Below are 12,108 nucleotides of genomic sequence, written 5' to 3'. Positions count from 1 at the left end.
AAAGGTTCCAAAAGCCAAAAAGCCAAAAGGCTTTCCGTATATTATATATACCCATTATATTCTTTTATCTTTGAGCTGTAATCTCTCAATTCAGAAACCTTTGCTTTACTGGAGAACCCTTGAAGAACCCCCCTCCCGGTAAATTTGTCTGAAGGTTATTTTAAACTTTCATAAACTTTTCACATTCATTTTTGCATCATATTTACAAAGAAATGGTTCTCTAAAAAATCATAGAGAGTTTTTTAGGGAACCAAAAGTGGTTCTATGCCACTACTCAAACAACTATTTTTGGAACCTTAATTTTTGATGAAACTGAAACTCCTAATCAAAAGGATTCTTTATGGTACAAAAATGGTTCTTTGATTCATAACAATAATGAAACTCTTTTAAGTACTATATAGATCCTTTAAAAGGTTCTATACCTATATGCACCACATATAAGAGCTTTTCCATCACAGAGGAAAGCTATTTAAAAGCCAGGCAAAGAACCTTTTAAGCATACACATGGTTCTTTAAGTTGCCACAAATCTGTATAGAACCCTTGATGAAGTTATGTAATTAATCTCTTAAAAATAGTGGCTTTGATGTATGATTCTAGGGAAACATGTAACTGGTTCAGAACTTGCACTAAAGAAAGGTTCATCAGGGAACTAGAACTGAATGCTTTTTGGCACCCACTATTTCTGAGCGTATACAAGGAACCGAGGCCTGGGTGCACTTAGAGGCCTGTAGGGTTTAAGGGCTCAAAGTAGCAGTTCCTACTCCACAAGCATTTCAAACACACAGCTTTAATCCACTGAACTGTGCCCTATCCTAGTTCATGCCTTCATTGTTCTGTGAAGAGAATGTTGTACGCTAATGACCTTTGAGCTGTAAACGCTGACACAGGCCCTGGCCATGTGTTTGCCAACTAGTTTGCCAGCAGAAGGTGCTTTCCTCAGCAAGGATTCTACTGGGAATCCCACAGTCGAGTTCATTATCATATCATTTACTCCAAAGTGTTACTCACAGAGTGCTGTGGCTTTCGCTTTCGCTTCGTCACTTCCCTTTTCTACTGCTTTTGCTTTCCCTTTTTCTGACTCTGTGCCAGTGAATATGAGGGGAAATCCCAGGTGGAAAGTTTGAGAGATTCCACGAGAAATGTCAGATAGCCAAATAACTGAGTAATAAGTTGGTATTTCTTCTTCTCTGCAAATGTGTCAATAATCCATGAGGGCAGGCTACTGAACAGAGTTTTCCCCTAATTCCGCAGATCATTAAGACCCAACCACACCTAAGCGAATCAGCTGTTTACATCACAAAAACAAAAGGTGGATTTATTTGTCCTCTGTATTCTATTATCTGCCACCCAACCCTCATTCACCCAACCACTAATGAGCCACACAATGGCCCTCATGCCATCTCAACTGTGGGGCCTCTGTTCCGCAGCAATCTCCAAATGAGAAAAATGGTTTGTTTACTGCAGGAGGAGAGATATTGTGAATTCAATTAGGACAGCCACTCAAGCTGCCTGGATATGGAGAACAGATGCCTCCCTCCGTCTATTACTCTTTCTCCATCCTTCTCCCACACACCGTCTTTTCCTCTCGCATGCCTCACTGCTACACACACTAGCCTGCAAGCAGCCATGCATGAGGACCATGGCTATGCATTTGAATCAGTAGAAGAGTCAGAATCGGCTCACCAATTATTATGCACATACAATAGAAAGCAGAACTTTGGACACCCCTATTCAAATGGTCACCATGTTTTGTGCAGTTTTTTGCATTTAATGCATTTAATATTGTAGAGAATGTAACACATTATAAAAACAAAAACCCACATGTTAGGACAATTGTGGTGGCCTGTAACTGATTAGGGCCCTAGAAAATGAGTATTTAATGAATTTGGCAGATTTGTAAGAGCTATGGGGCCCAGTGTAATATATTCCATTCCCAAAATCTCTGGCAGCAACCCTGTTCAAGCAGTTCTTCCTTGAGAACCAGGTTTCGGGAGCCTTTATTTAATAGTCAATTCACCCACACTTCTAATCCCATCTCTGTAGCTGGAACACCTTTTGCCAGTTAGCTCTTGGAGATGTCACTGACACAGAAATTCACTTACTTTTTCTAGCCCGCACTGAGGATGTTTACTCAATGTGCTCAATAACAGACATGAACAGTACAACTGTATGTGTGTTATTGTTAGATAACAATCAGACCACACATGTTATTAGTAAATAATGCAAAATTCCAGGTAATTCCAAAGGGTTCACTTACTTTTCCTGGGAACTGTATAGAATGTGCCATGTGCCAAAAGTATTAGGGCATCTGCTCGTTCATTTTTCATTGTTTCTTCCAAAATCAATGGTAATAATAAACAAGGATCCTGCTTTTGTTGGAGTAACTGTCTCTACTACGGACCTTTATCTCACGGATTCATCTCTTAAAAGTGTGTCATACCTATGTTACACAAGTGGCCATTTGAAACATCAAGGAGGTGAGCTTTCAATTGGCACACTCCTGGCTATATTAGCTTTAGTGTGCTTATCAGTTAGCTATGCAAATTTTGCAATGCAAAATATTCTTGAGAAGAAATGTGGTGAATAGTGTCTTTGTCTGGCCGTAATCATTTGTTTAAAACTGTGCTGTGTGGGCTATCTTTTTTGTTTTTGCTAAATAGCAAACTTGAGTAAAGTAACAAAGCTGAATCAGTGGCCACATTACAAATAGATTAATTTGTAACCTAAAGCTCAACAAATCGAATATTTTTTTGAAGGGCTTTGAAATAGTAGTTTACTGCTATGCATCAGAAACAGCACTGTCCCCCATTTTATCTGGGCTTAAAAAGAGAAATGCATCAGGCTACATTGAAAGGCAAGGGGCACATTTTGCTGCCAAAGACAGGGCTTGTGTTCACTCTGTCCCCTGCCCTCCGAGGGCTCATATAACCAACCTCACTTTGGCCAACACAGTAATGGAACAGTTCTTAAGATGGCATCTGAGATGTCCTCAAGGGACAATGGTGAGGTCAAGTGGAAGAGGGCACATTTGAGACAGGGGACAGGTTTTGGAATTAAATTCTTCAATTGTTCCAGGAAAGGAATAAAATAAATAAAGCCACCACTGAAAACGCACAAGTAATGTAGAAAAATCAAATAATGAATATGTGTATATGTACATGTATAAGACCTCATATGACATATACAGGTAGACCGATGTAAGATGTGTGTATTTGTACAATGACGAAGTGCTACCTTATCAACAGATGATGCATTTCCTTTAGTGTGGGACCAGGCAGTAGAGTTATGGGCTGTAATGAAGGGGTTTCAAGGTTAAGGTTTCTGTCTTTCTAACATAGGGCTGAGTGTACATGTGTGCCACAAATAGCACCAAGCTCCAGATTGATACATGGGATTGGTGAAGCAGGAGGTATTGTGCACAGCAGCCAGTTTGTGTGTGTGTTTGTGTATGAGCCACTGGCATTTGATGGATAGCAGAGTAAATGGATTTGCCCCCCCCCAAGCTGACCAGCAGGTTGTTTTACATGTGCATGTGTTTATATATCAGTAGAGCTGTATTTCTTTTATTTAACACCAGCCATCCACTATGTATTATCCTTATGCTGTCAATCCGCTGTATATCCAGTGTATATATATATATATACTATACTATCCATCTACTGTGTAATAGCACTATACTATCCATACATGGTATATTATCGCTATACTATTCATCCACTGTGTATTATCACAGTACTATTCATCCACTGTGTATTATCACTGTACTATCCATCCACTGTGCATTATCACCATATTATTCATCCACTGTGTTTTATTACTATACTATTCATCCACTGTGCATTATCACCATATTATTCATCCACTGTGTTTTATTACTATACTATTCATCCACTGTGTATTATCACAATACTAATTATCCACTGTGCATTATCACCATATTATTCATCCACTGTGTTTTATCACTATACTATTCATCCACTGTGTATTATCACAATACTATTCATCCACTGTGTATTATTTACATTTACATTTGCAGCATTTAGCAGATGCTCTTATCAAGAGCGACTTACAAAAGCATTTCACTATCACCGTACTACCCATCCATTCTGTATTATCTCCATACTACCCATCTATTCTGTATTATCACCATACTACCCATCCATTCTGTATTATCTCCATACTACCCATCCATTCTGTATTATCTCCATACTACCCATCTATTCTGAATTATCATTATGCTGTCCATCCACTGTATATACTGTAGTATATATACTGTATATCTACTGTATATCACTATTCCATCCATCCACTGTGTATTATCACTTTACTAACCATACACTGTGTATTATCCCTATGCTATATATCTACTCTGTATTATTGCTGTACTATCCATCCACTGTTTATTATCACTATACTATCCATCCACTGTTTATTATCACTATACTAACCATCCAATGTTTATTATCACTATACTATCCATCCACTGTTTATTATCACTATACTATCCATCCACTGTTTATTATCACTATACTATCCATCCACTGTGTATTATCCCTGTAGTATCCATACGTTGTGTATTATCACTATGCTATGTATCAACTGTGTATTATCATTATGCTATCCATCCACTGTGAATTATCCCAACACTAGTCACCCACTATGTATTATCACTATACTAAGTGATAATACACTACAGTGGTCATACTTTCTACCGTGTGTTTCTTAGTTCCAGCCTGTCTGCTTCCTCTCCTTTTATTTCTGCTTCTTTCCTCTTTTTCCTTTTTCCCTGTAACCCACCCCCCTAGTATAGGATTTGGGAGAGAAGACGACAGGAGGAAGGTGCTGTGTATGTGTGTGTGTGTATGTTTAAGGGGGGAGGAACTGCTGAATGTGCTCACATGTATGAAAGGATGAAAGAAGAAGCGATTATTTTTACCTTCAGCGTGGGCACTGCAGCCTCTCCACATGCATGCACAGGCACACACACACACACACACACACACACACACACATACACACACGCTCACGCATAGCCACTCGTGATTTTGTGAGGAAGTGAGAACCATCTTAGGAAACACATCCGTGTTCAGAAGACGCATCAGATTCAATGCACACTCCATACTCAGATTCAATCCAGTTTAATCCAATTCAGTTCTATTCCGTTTAATTCAGTTCAGCTCAAACCTTTGCTTATTACAAACTAAATCTGAGCTAAACTAAAAAAAAACTGTTGTCTTTAAAAAAAGCTGGAGGTGAAAAGCAGTCAGTCCAAAAAAAGTCCAGCTCCTCAATGTGTCATCACTATGATTCTTAAATGTAAAAATAGCCACATATTGCGGCTGTGAGTGTGTTTTTGTTTTTATGTGATCTCCCCACCCCCATTTACATCTGTTGTCATAGTAATAAGGTCAGTGGTGTGCTCGTGTGTCAAGAGGCATTTGCACCCACACTTCACCGTTTACTGTTTAGCTGAGTACATTACTTTGCAAATCCTTATTCTCTGTTTCTGTGTGTGTGTGTATGTATGTGTGTGGATACATATATAAAACGTGAGTGGAAAGCTGATGTCAGCAGGTAATGCCTGAATAAGCTAAGCTGATGCATAATACTATAGTCCTTCTGTAGGACCACCATACCACGCTAAACACAATGTATAATATACAATAAATGCTCTACTCTGCAAAAACGATGTATTTACTGTGTTCAAATGCACATAATTTGCACAGTCATGCAATTGCTAAAAAAAATTATTGCTCAAAATAAGTAAACTAAAAAATACATTCAAGTGGGGTAAAACAACTGAAAAAACATTTTTTTTCTCTCTATTTTTAATTAATTCCTAAAAATCTATGGGTTATTAATATGTTTAATACGTTTAATATATATTACATTATCCAGCCTAATCTATATCTGCCACATTCATATTCATTCAGATATTGATGACTGCCAAACAAATCAGTTTCCCAAAACAGCAGTTGTGAAACCTACTGTATCGCAACACACGCATACTAGACGTCAGTGGGCAGGTACTTCTACTTTCAAGTCAGTTTCAAGTCAAGGGGTTTTATGTTCTTTTCCAGAAATGCAGAAGGTTTGAAAGTACAGTCTGTGGTAATCAACCATTTTTCTATAGATTAGATTGAAAATCACTGAGGTTTTTTTTAAACCATGGCTTTTTATTATTCAATAGAATAATAATTAAAAAAAAAAAAAAAAAAAAAAAAAAAAAAAAAAATATATATATATATATATATATATATATATATATATATATATATATATATATATATATATATTGCTTTTTCTTTTTCCTCCATCCTAAATTGTGATGTAGTATAACACTGTTTGGCAATGGTCAAAAGCCATCCCTCAAAATCTATGGAAGACAAGCAACCAGGCTTTTTTCTGTCCTGGCACCAAAGTGGTTGAACAAACTTCTCCTGGGTGTCCGAACGGCAGAGTCCCTCGGTGTCTTCAAACTCAGACTGAAGACCCACCTCTTCTGAGAATACTTGGGCGAACAGTAGAGTACTATAGTCTCCATATTGACTTGTGTTTAGTAGCGTCTAAATGTAGATGTATCTTTGATTTTTTTTGCCTATTCAAACTAGCTCGTCGGTTAGAGCTCCGGGCTACTGATGACAGGATTGTGAGTTTGATTCCCGGGGCTCGGCAAACTGCCACTGTTGGGCCCTGGAGCAAGGCCCTTCACCCTCTCTGCTCCCCGGGCGCTAGAGTTGGCTGCCCACCGCTCTGGGTGTGTGTGCTCACTGTCCCTAGTTCACTAGCGTGTGTGTTCAAAACCACAGATGTGTCAAATGCGGAGGAGTACATATGCAGTACATATGACAATACCCTCACCAAATATAAACCTTTACCTTATCTTACCGTGTCTTAGGCACCCAGCTCTGATGCATCACTAACAGACGCCAGCCAGCATCACACAGAAGTGATGTGGGGAGAGAGAGAGAGAGTCATCCACCCATCCAAAGAGAGCAAGATCAATTGTGCTCTTTCAGGCCACAGGATTCAAACCAGGGTCATAGCAGCACCTTAGTCTGTTGCACCTCTCAGAGCCCATAAAACCACACAATGTAGGATATGGAGCCTTTAACCTCTTTTTATCTCATTGATCATTAATGAGATCATTGTCTAAAGATCACTTTATGAACCTGTATGAAAAGTAATCTATTAGTTAAGTAAGTACTAGGACTTCGGTAAATGCTATAAAAGGAACTTGAATTGAACTATTAAAGGGCCACAAAGGCCTTCAAGGTTATTCTTACACTATTCAACTTTGGACTTTATTAAAGGTGGATGTGGCTAAGTGTCCATCATCCTTGGCATGCCTTAGGTAAAGTGATCCGTTTGGCGGTACTCGTCAGATTTTTGCCTGATCTGAGGTTTTAAATGAAAGGATGTGAGGGGGCAGCGAGAAAGAGAGAGAGAGAAAGAAAGAGAGACAGAGAGAGACAGAGAGAGAGAGAGAGAGAACGGTGATACTGATGAATGGGATGATGGCACACTGACCCACTAATGCTGCAGCTGCACTGCCAGTGGGCCCGTGCTGCCCTAGTGAACTGTTCGTCACGCTCCATCTAAAGCGCACACACACACGGTACACACACTCAGACACACAACATTCACACCCAGCTGTCGTTGAGTTTGTCTGTGCATAATAACGCACTATTGCTCTAACAATGATGCGCGCACCCGCAGACAGTGGCATTTTAGAGAGGCGAACAATGCTGACACACTGCAGGAATACAGCTCGGCTCTCAAAAGCTTCCAGTCTGCACACGCTGCCTTTCCACCCACAGCACAAAAGCACAAAATGGAGGAGTGGAGCTGAAACAAGGCGGCCATCTACACCAGCGTTCAAAAGTTTGGGATCACCATTCACAAGTTTGAATCAACATTCACAATCAAATCAAACCCTCTGAGCTCCAGCAATAACCCGTTTGTTGGCTCTTTCATGTATAAAATCATTATACTATGCAGGCGCGGTGTGATATTGAGGTTTTACTAAGGGTAAACAGGCACATGACGCTAAATGTAGAATGATAAAATACACCAAATGATCCTAAATCTTTAGCATTATTTCTGCCAAGCCTTGTAGTTCATGAACAGTAGACTATGGTTGCCAAGCAACATAACTGGCTCAATGCAGAATTGAATATAAGTAAACCATCATATTTGTGCATACTGACATTTAAAATCATATTTTGTTTTCACATAATGGTTTTACTAATTAAGCAATATGAATGTACATTCTGGCTTTAGTCAGTGGTCATTTTGCTAGTACTGTGCACGCTAATGGAGCTGGAACAGGGAGTCGAGCTCAGGAGGCTTTTGGGCTGGACTTCAGGGCGACTGCCAGGTGGGTGCATGCAGCCAAGCCCCCAGATTCTGGGAGATGGGGAGCATTTACTTACGTCACAACTCCACTTATCAATCTAAATGCAAACAAAAGAAAACGGTTCTTCTTGTGTTTTTAATCAGCTGTTTTTTTGCATGTTGTAATAAAGTTGTATACAATTATGCCTATTGTTCGCTGGTGAAAGTCGCTCCATTAAACAAGCTACTTTTAAGTAGTGAAAATTTTTGAATTGAAGTTTTGAATTGTTAAATTCACTGGAGTTGACTAATATAATATAATATAATATAATATAATATAATATAATATAAAATATACAAGACATAAATAACACAAGCCAGCATTGTTTCTTTGCACACTTGAGAGCACACTTGAGAGAGTGTTGTCTGCATGCCTCCTTAGCTGTATCTAGAATGATGAGGTGTAGGTGTTTCTAAAATGATGGAAAATTCTAGAAAAACATTAGAATGTCTCCTACTTGAAATGACGATCAAATTTTGAGGCAGGTAACATGACCAGAAAAGATATACGTATGTTACCCAAAATGCTTGAAATACTGATTAAAACATCTAAACATGTACATGTTGGTGAGTATTTAAGAAATACCAAAAATACTTAAAAATGCCCACCTTAACAAAAACAGTCTAACCTAACCCCCTAAAAGTGATATTACAAACTTTTATTACTATAATACATAACTTATATTACTATATTATTAAGAATAGCCCCACCAGTTTGTACAGAAATCCCTGTAGTTACTCAGTAATATGAGTGTTAAGAGGTTAATCTCCCATCTAGGCCCCATGTGCAGTTTACAACCTAAATGGGGACCATGTCTAACCTCTCCTGGTCCCATCACTGACCTTGGTGGACATCCATATGAGGACAAACCTTTCTGGTTTCCATTTGAGCTAATCATACAAGTTCATTGTGTGCTTAATTGGTTCTTTGGATTGGTAAAAAAACAACCATATATTAGGTTATTACTTTATATACATAAAGAAGCTACATTAGAAAGACTATACGTGTGAAAGCATAAAAAAATGAAGTGATTCTGATCTGTAGAGCAGTAGTCAGGGCTGTTTAGGCTGTACAGTCTGATAGAGGGGACAGCACTGGAGCAGAAGAGCTAATAGGCACTGGGATTACTGAAGTGAAAGATAAGCTCACTTTTTGGTTGGCAGAGGCTAAATCTAATTAATGGCGAATGGACAGAGAGCTAACCTTCCCTTGTGCAAGTGTGTGTGTGTGTGTGTGCTTGTACTACTATCTTTCTGAGGACCATACACCCTCACAAAGATATAATAGGCCAACATTAAAAATGAGCAGAAGTGACAACATTTGTTCTAGTCCTTGTTTCTACATATGTTTTTTTTTAAACAAATGTAACACATTTAAAGCAAAATCATAGATTTTTGATTGTTGAATTTTGATTAGTTAGGTTTGGGTGTAGGTTACTGGCATTAACGTTCGGCTAGGGTTAGGTTTAAGGTTAGCATGGTAATGGTTAGGATTACGTTTAGGCTTAGTAGAGTTAGAGTAGTAAGGGTTAGGTTTGGGTGGATGTTACTGGGGTTAAGTTAAGGTTAGGGTTGTGGTTAGGTTTAGAAGCGACTACTAAGGTTAAAGTTAGGTTTAGGTTTGGGCTGAGGTTTAATTAAATTGGGGTTTGGTTAGGGTTTACCTTCTGAATCCAAGACATATTTGGTAACTGGTTTAGCATATTTTGTGGCATCCCACCAGGCGCTATATTAGGGCCTATGAAACTATTGTTAATTATGACAATAATGTAGTTATGAATGTCAACTTGTAAGCTTAAATATGGGGCCTGAGGAGTTTAGGTGTAGGTGTTACTCATCTACAGAAATCCAAAAATTAATGGTGGTCCTCACTAATATATTAAAACAAGCATGTGTGTAAGAGGGTGAGGGTAGTGAGGGTTTTGAGGAGTTTGGGGAGGGGTGTGTGCGGTGTCTCTTGGCAGAAACAGTAATGAGACCCACCCTGGCTGTATCTCTCTCAGCCTCTATCCATCAATCCATCTAAGTAATCTTATCATGCCCTTCTTCCTCCCCTTCTCTTTCCTAACTACCTCTACTTTCCCCGTTCACTTCCCTCTTCAACTCTCTTCCTCTGATTGCTTCCACCTCGGCTTTTCTTTTTTCCTTTTCTCTCCTTTTTGCCAGCTCCACTCCTTTTTTAATCGAGTGTGCACCCTCTTTTTCCTCCCCCTCGCTGATGAGACCCCCACCCCCATCCCCAACCTTTCAGTTAAAGTGTGAGATTCTGTAGGCCAGTTATTTGGTGTGGAAGGTGAGTGGCACTACTGATCACTTTCATTAAGTCCTCCTTTCGTGGTGCTGGAAAAAAAAAAACCCAGAAGAGCAGTAGCCAACCATTATCGGCTCCTTTGTAGAGGTGAAGGCTCAGTCAAACGCTCTCTCCCCCTTCAGCGTGAACCGCAGCCAAAGTAGGTCACCGACCGAAATCTAACGAAGAGAGAGAATCCCACATGGCAGCTCAGCTCAAAGGCAGCAAGGCTGTTCGGAGCGTACTCCTCCTCCTTCTCTCCAGTGCTCTCCTCACTGCTTTTGCCTTTATATAAAAGTGATGGGTCAGTCAGTCAAAAATCAAATGTAAAGTTTTCCCTTTTTTCCAAATGTAGTTTGACCAGGAAAGCATTATGTTTGATGCTTCAAGACTAGCGACAAGGCCAATGTGGGTAACAGGCAATGGAAGCTTATTGCCACTGTTAGCATCACAGAACATTAAAGCCTTATCATTACAAACTTGCCAAAGCTTATCTCACATAGAAATGTGTATGTGGTTACTGTAATCTGTAACAGTAAAAAAAGACAAAAAATACAGACCAATTGGATGGTTCAAGATGGCTGCTACTGCTGTTTTCGCTATGCTACATTCCTTTTGTCCATTTTGAAAGAACAACAGTATGTCAGACAACCTCCAAAACCACTTAAGCTGGTCTGCAGCCCTGTTTGGATTGGATAATTGTGTAATGGGGACATCTGTAACTAACCTTTTGCGCACCTCAGAAAGATACAGCTGAGGCTTAATGGAATAAGGCAATGTTTATGTAGGTTCATGCCAGTTGTTATAAAAGTCTTATGTAGGTGTTATGTAGCCTTTATTACCAGTAATACTTTATACCACTCAGGGCATGTAAATGGTTAGGAGTGGACTCCAAACCCCCTTTTTTTCCCAACACAAGGCAGAATCTGCCTGCAAAATTATTGAGATGTGTCTTTACATGACTAAAAGTATTGGTCCTAAATGATTTGTCTAACCACTTTATCTACAGATCTCCTAACCCCTCTTTTCCCTCCTAGTCCCATCACTGACCCTTGTGGGCATCTGTATGTGAGGCCAACACAGAACCCATGGAAAAAACATTCGGATTCCCAATTGGACCCAGTTAGTCAAGTGATTAAGCTTAGCTCTTGACCAGGGTAGGGTATGCTTTGTTTGAGATTGAGTTTGATGGTTTAGTTAGTCTACCAGCATGACCAAGCTTGTTGACCAGCATGTCCAGTATGACCAACCAACTCATATGAACAAGGTATTTGATCAGCATGACCAAGCTGGCCAATCAGCAAGACCACACTGTTCAACCAGCATCACAACCAGCTTGGTCAAATTGGTCATGCTAATAGACCGTCTCAGCCATCATAATCAAATGAAAAAAAAAAAAACATACACTATGCTGGTAAAG

This window comes from Salminus brasiliensis, chromosome 3 (assembly GCF_030463535.1).
Source record: "Salminus brasiliensis chromosome 3, fSalBra1.hap2, whole genome shotgun sequence".
NCBI lineage: Eukaryota > Metazoa > Chordata > Actinopteri > Characiformes > Bryconidae > Salminus > Salminus brasiliensis.
This window is presented reverse-complemented; position numbering follows the sequence as displayed.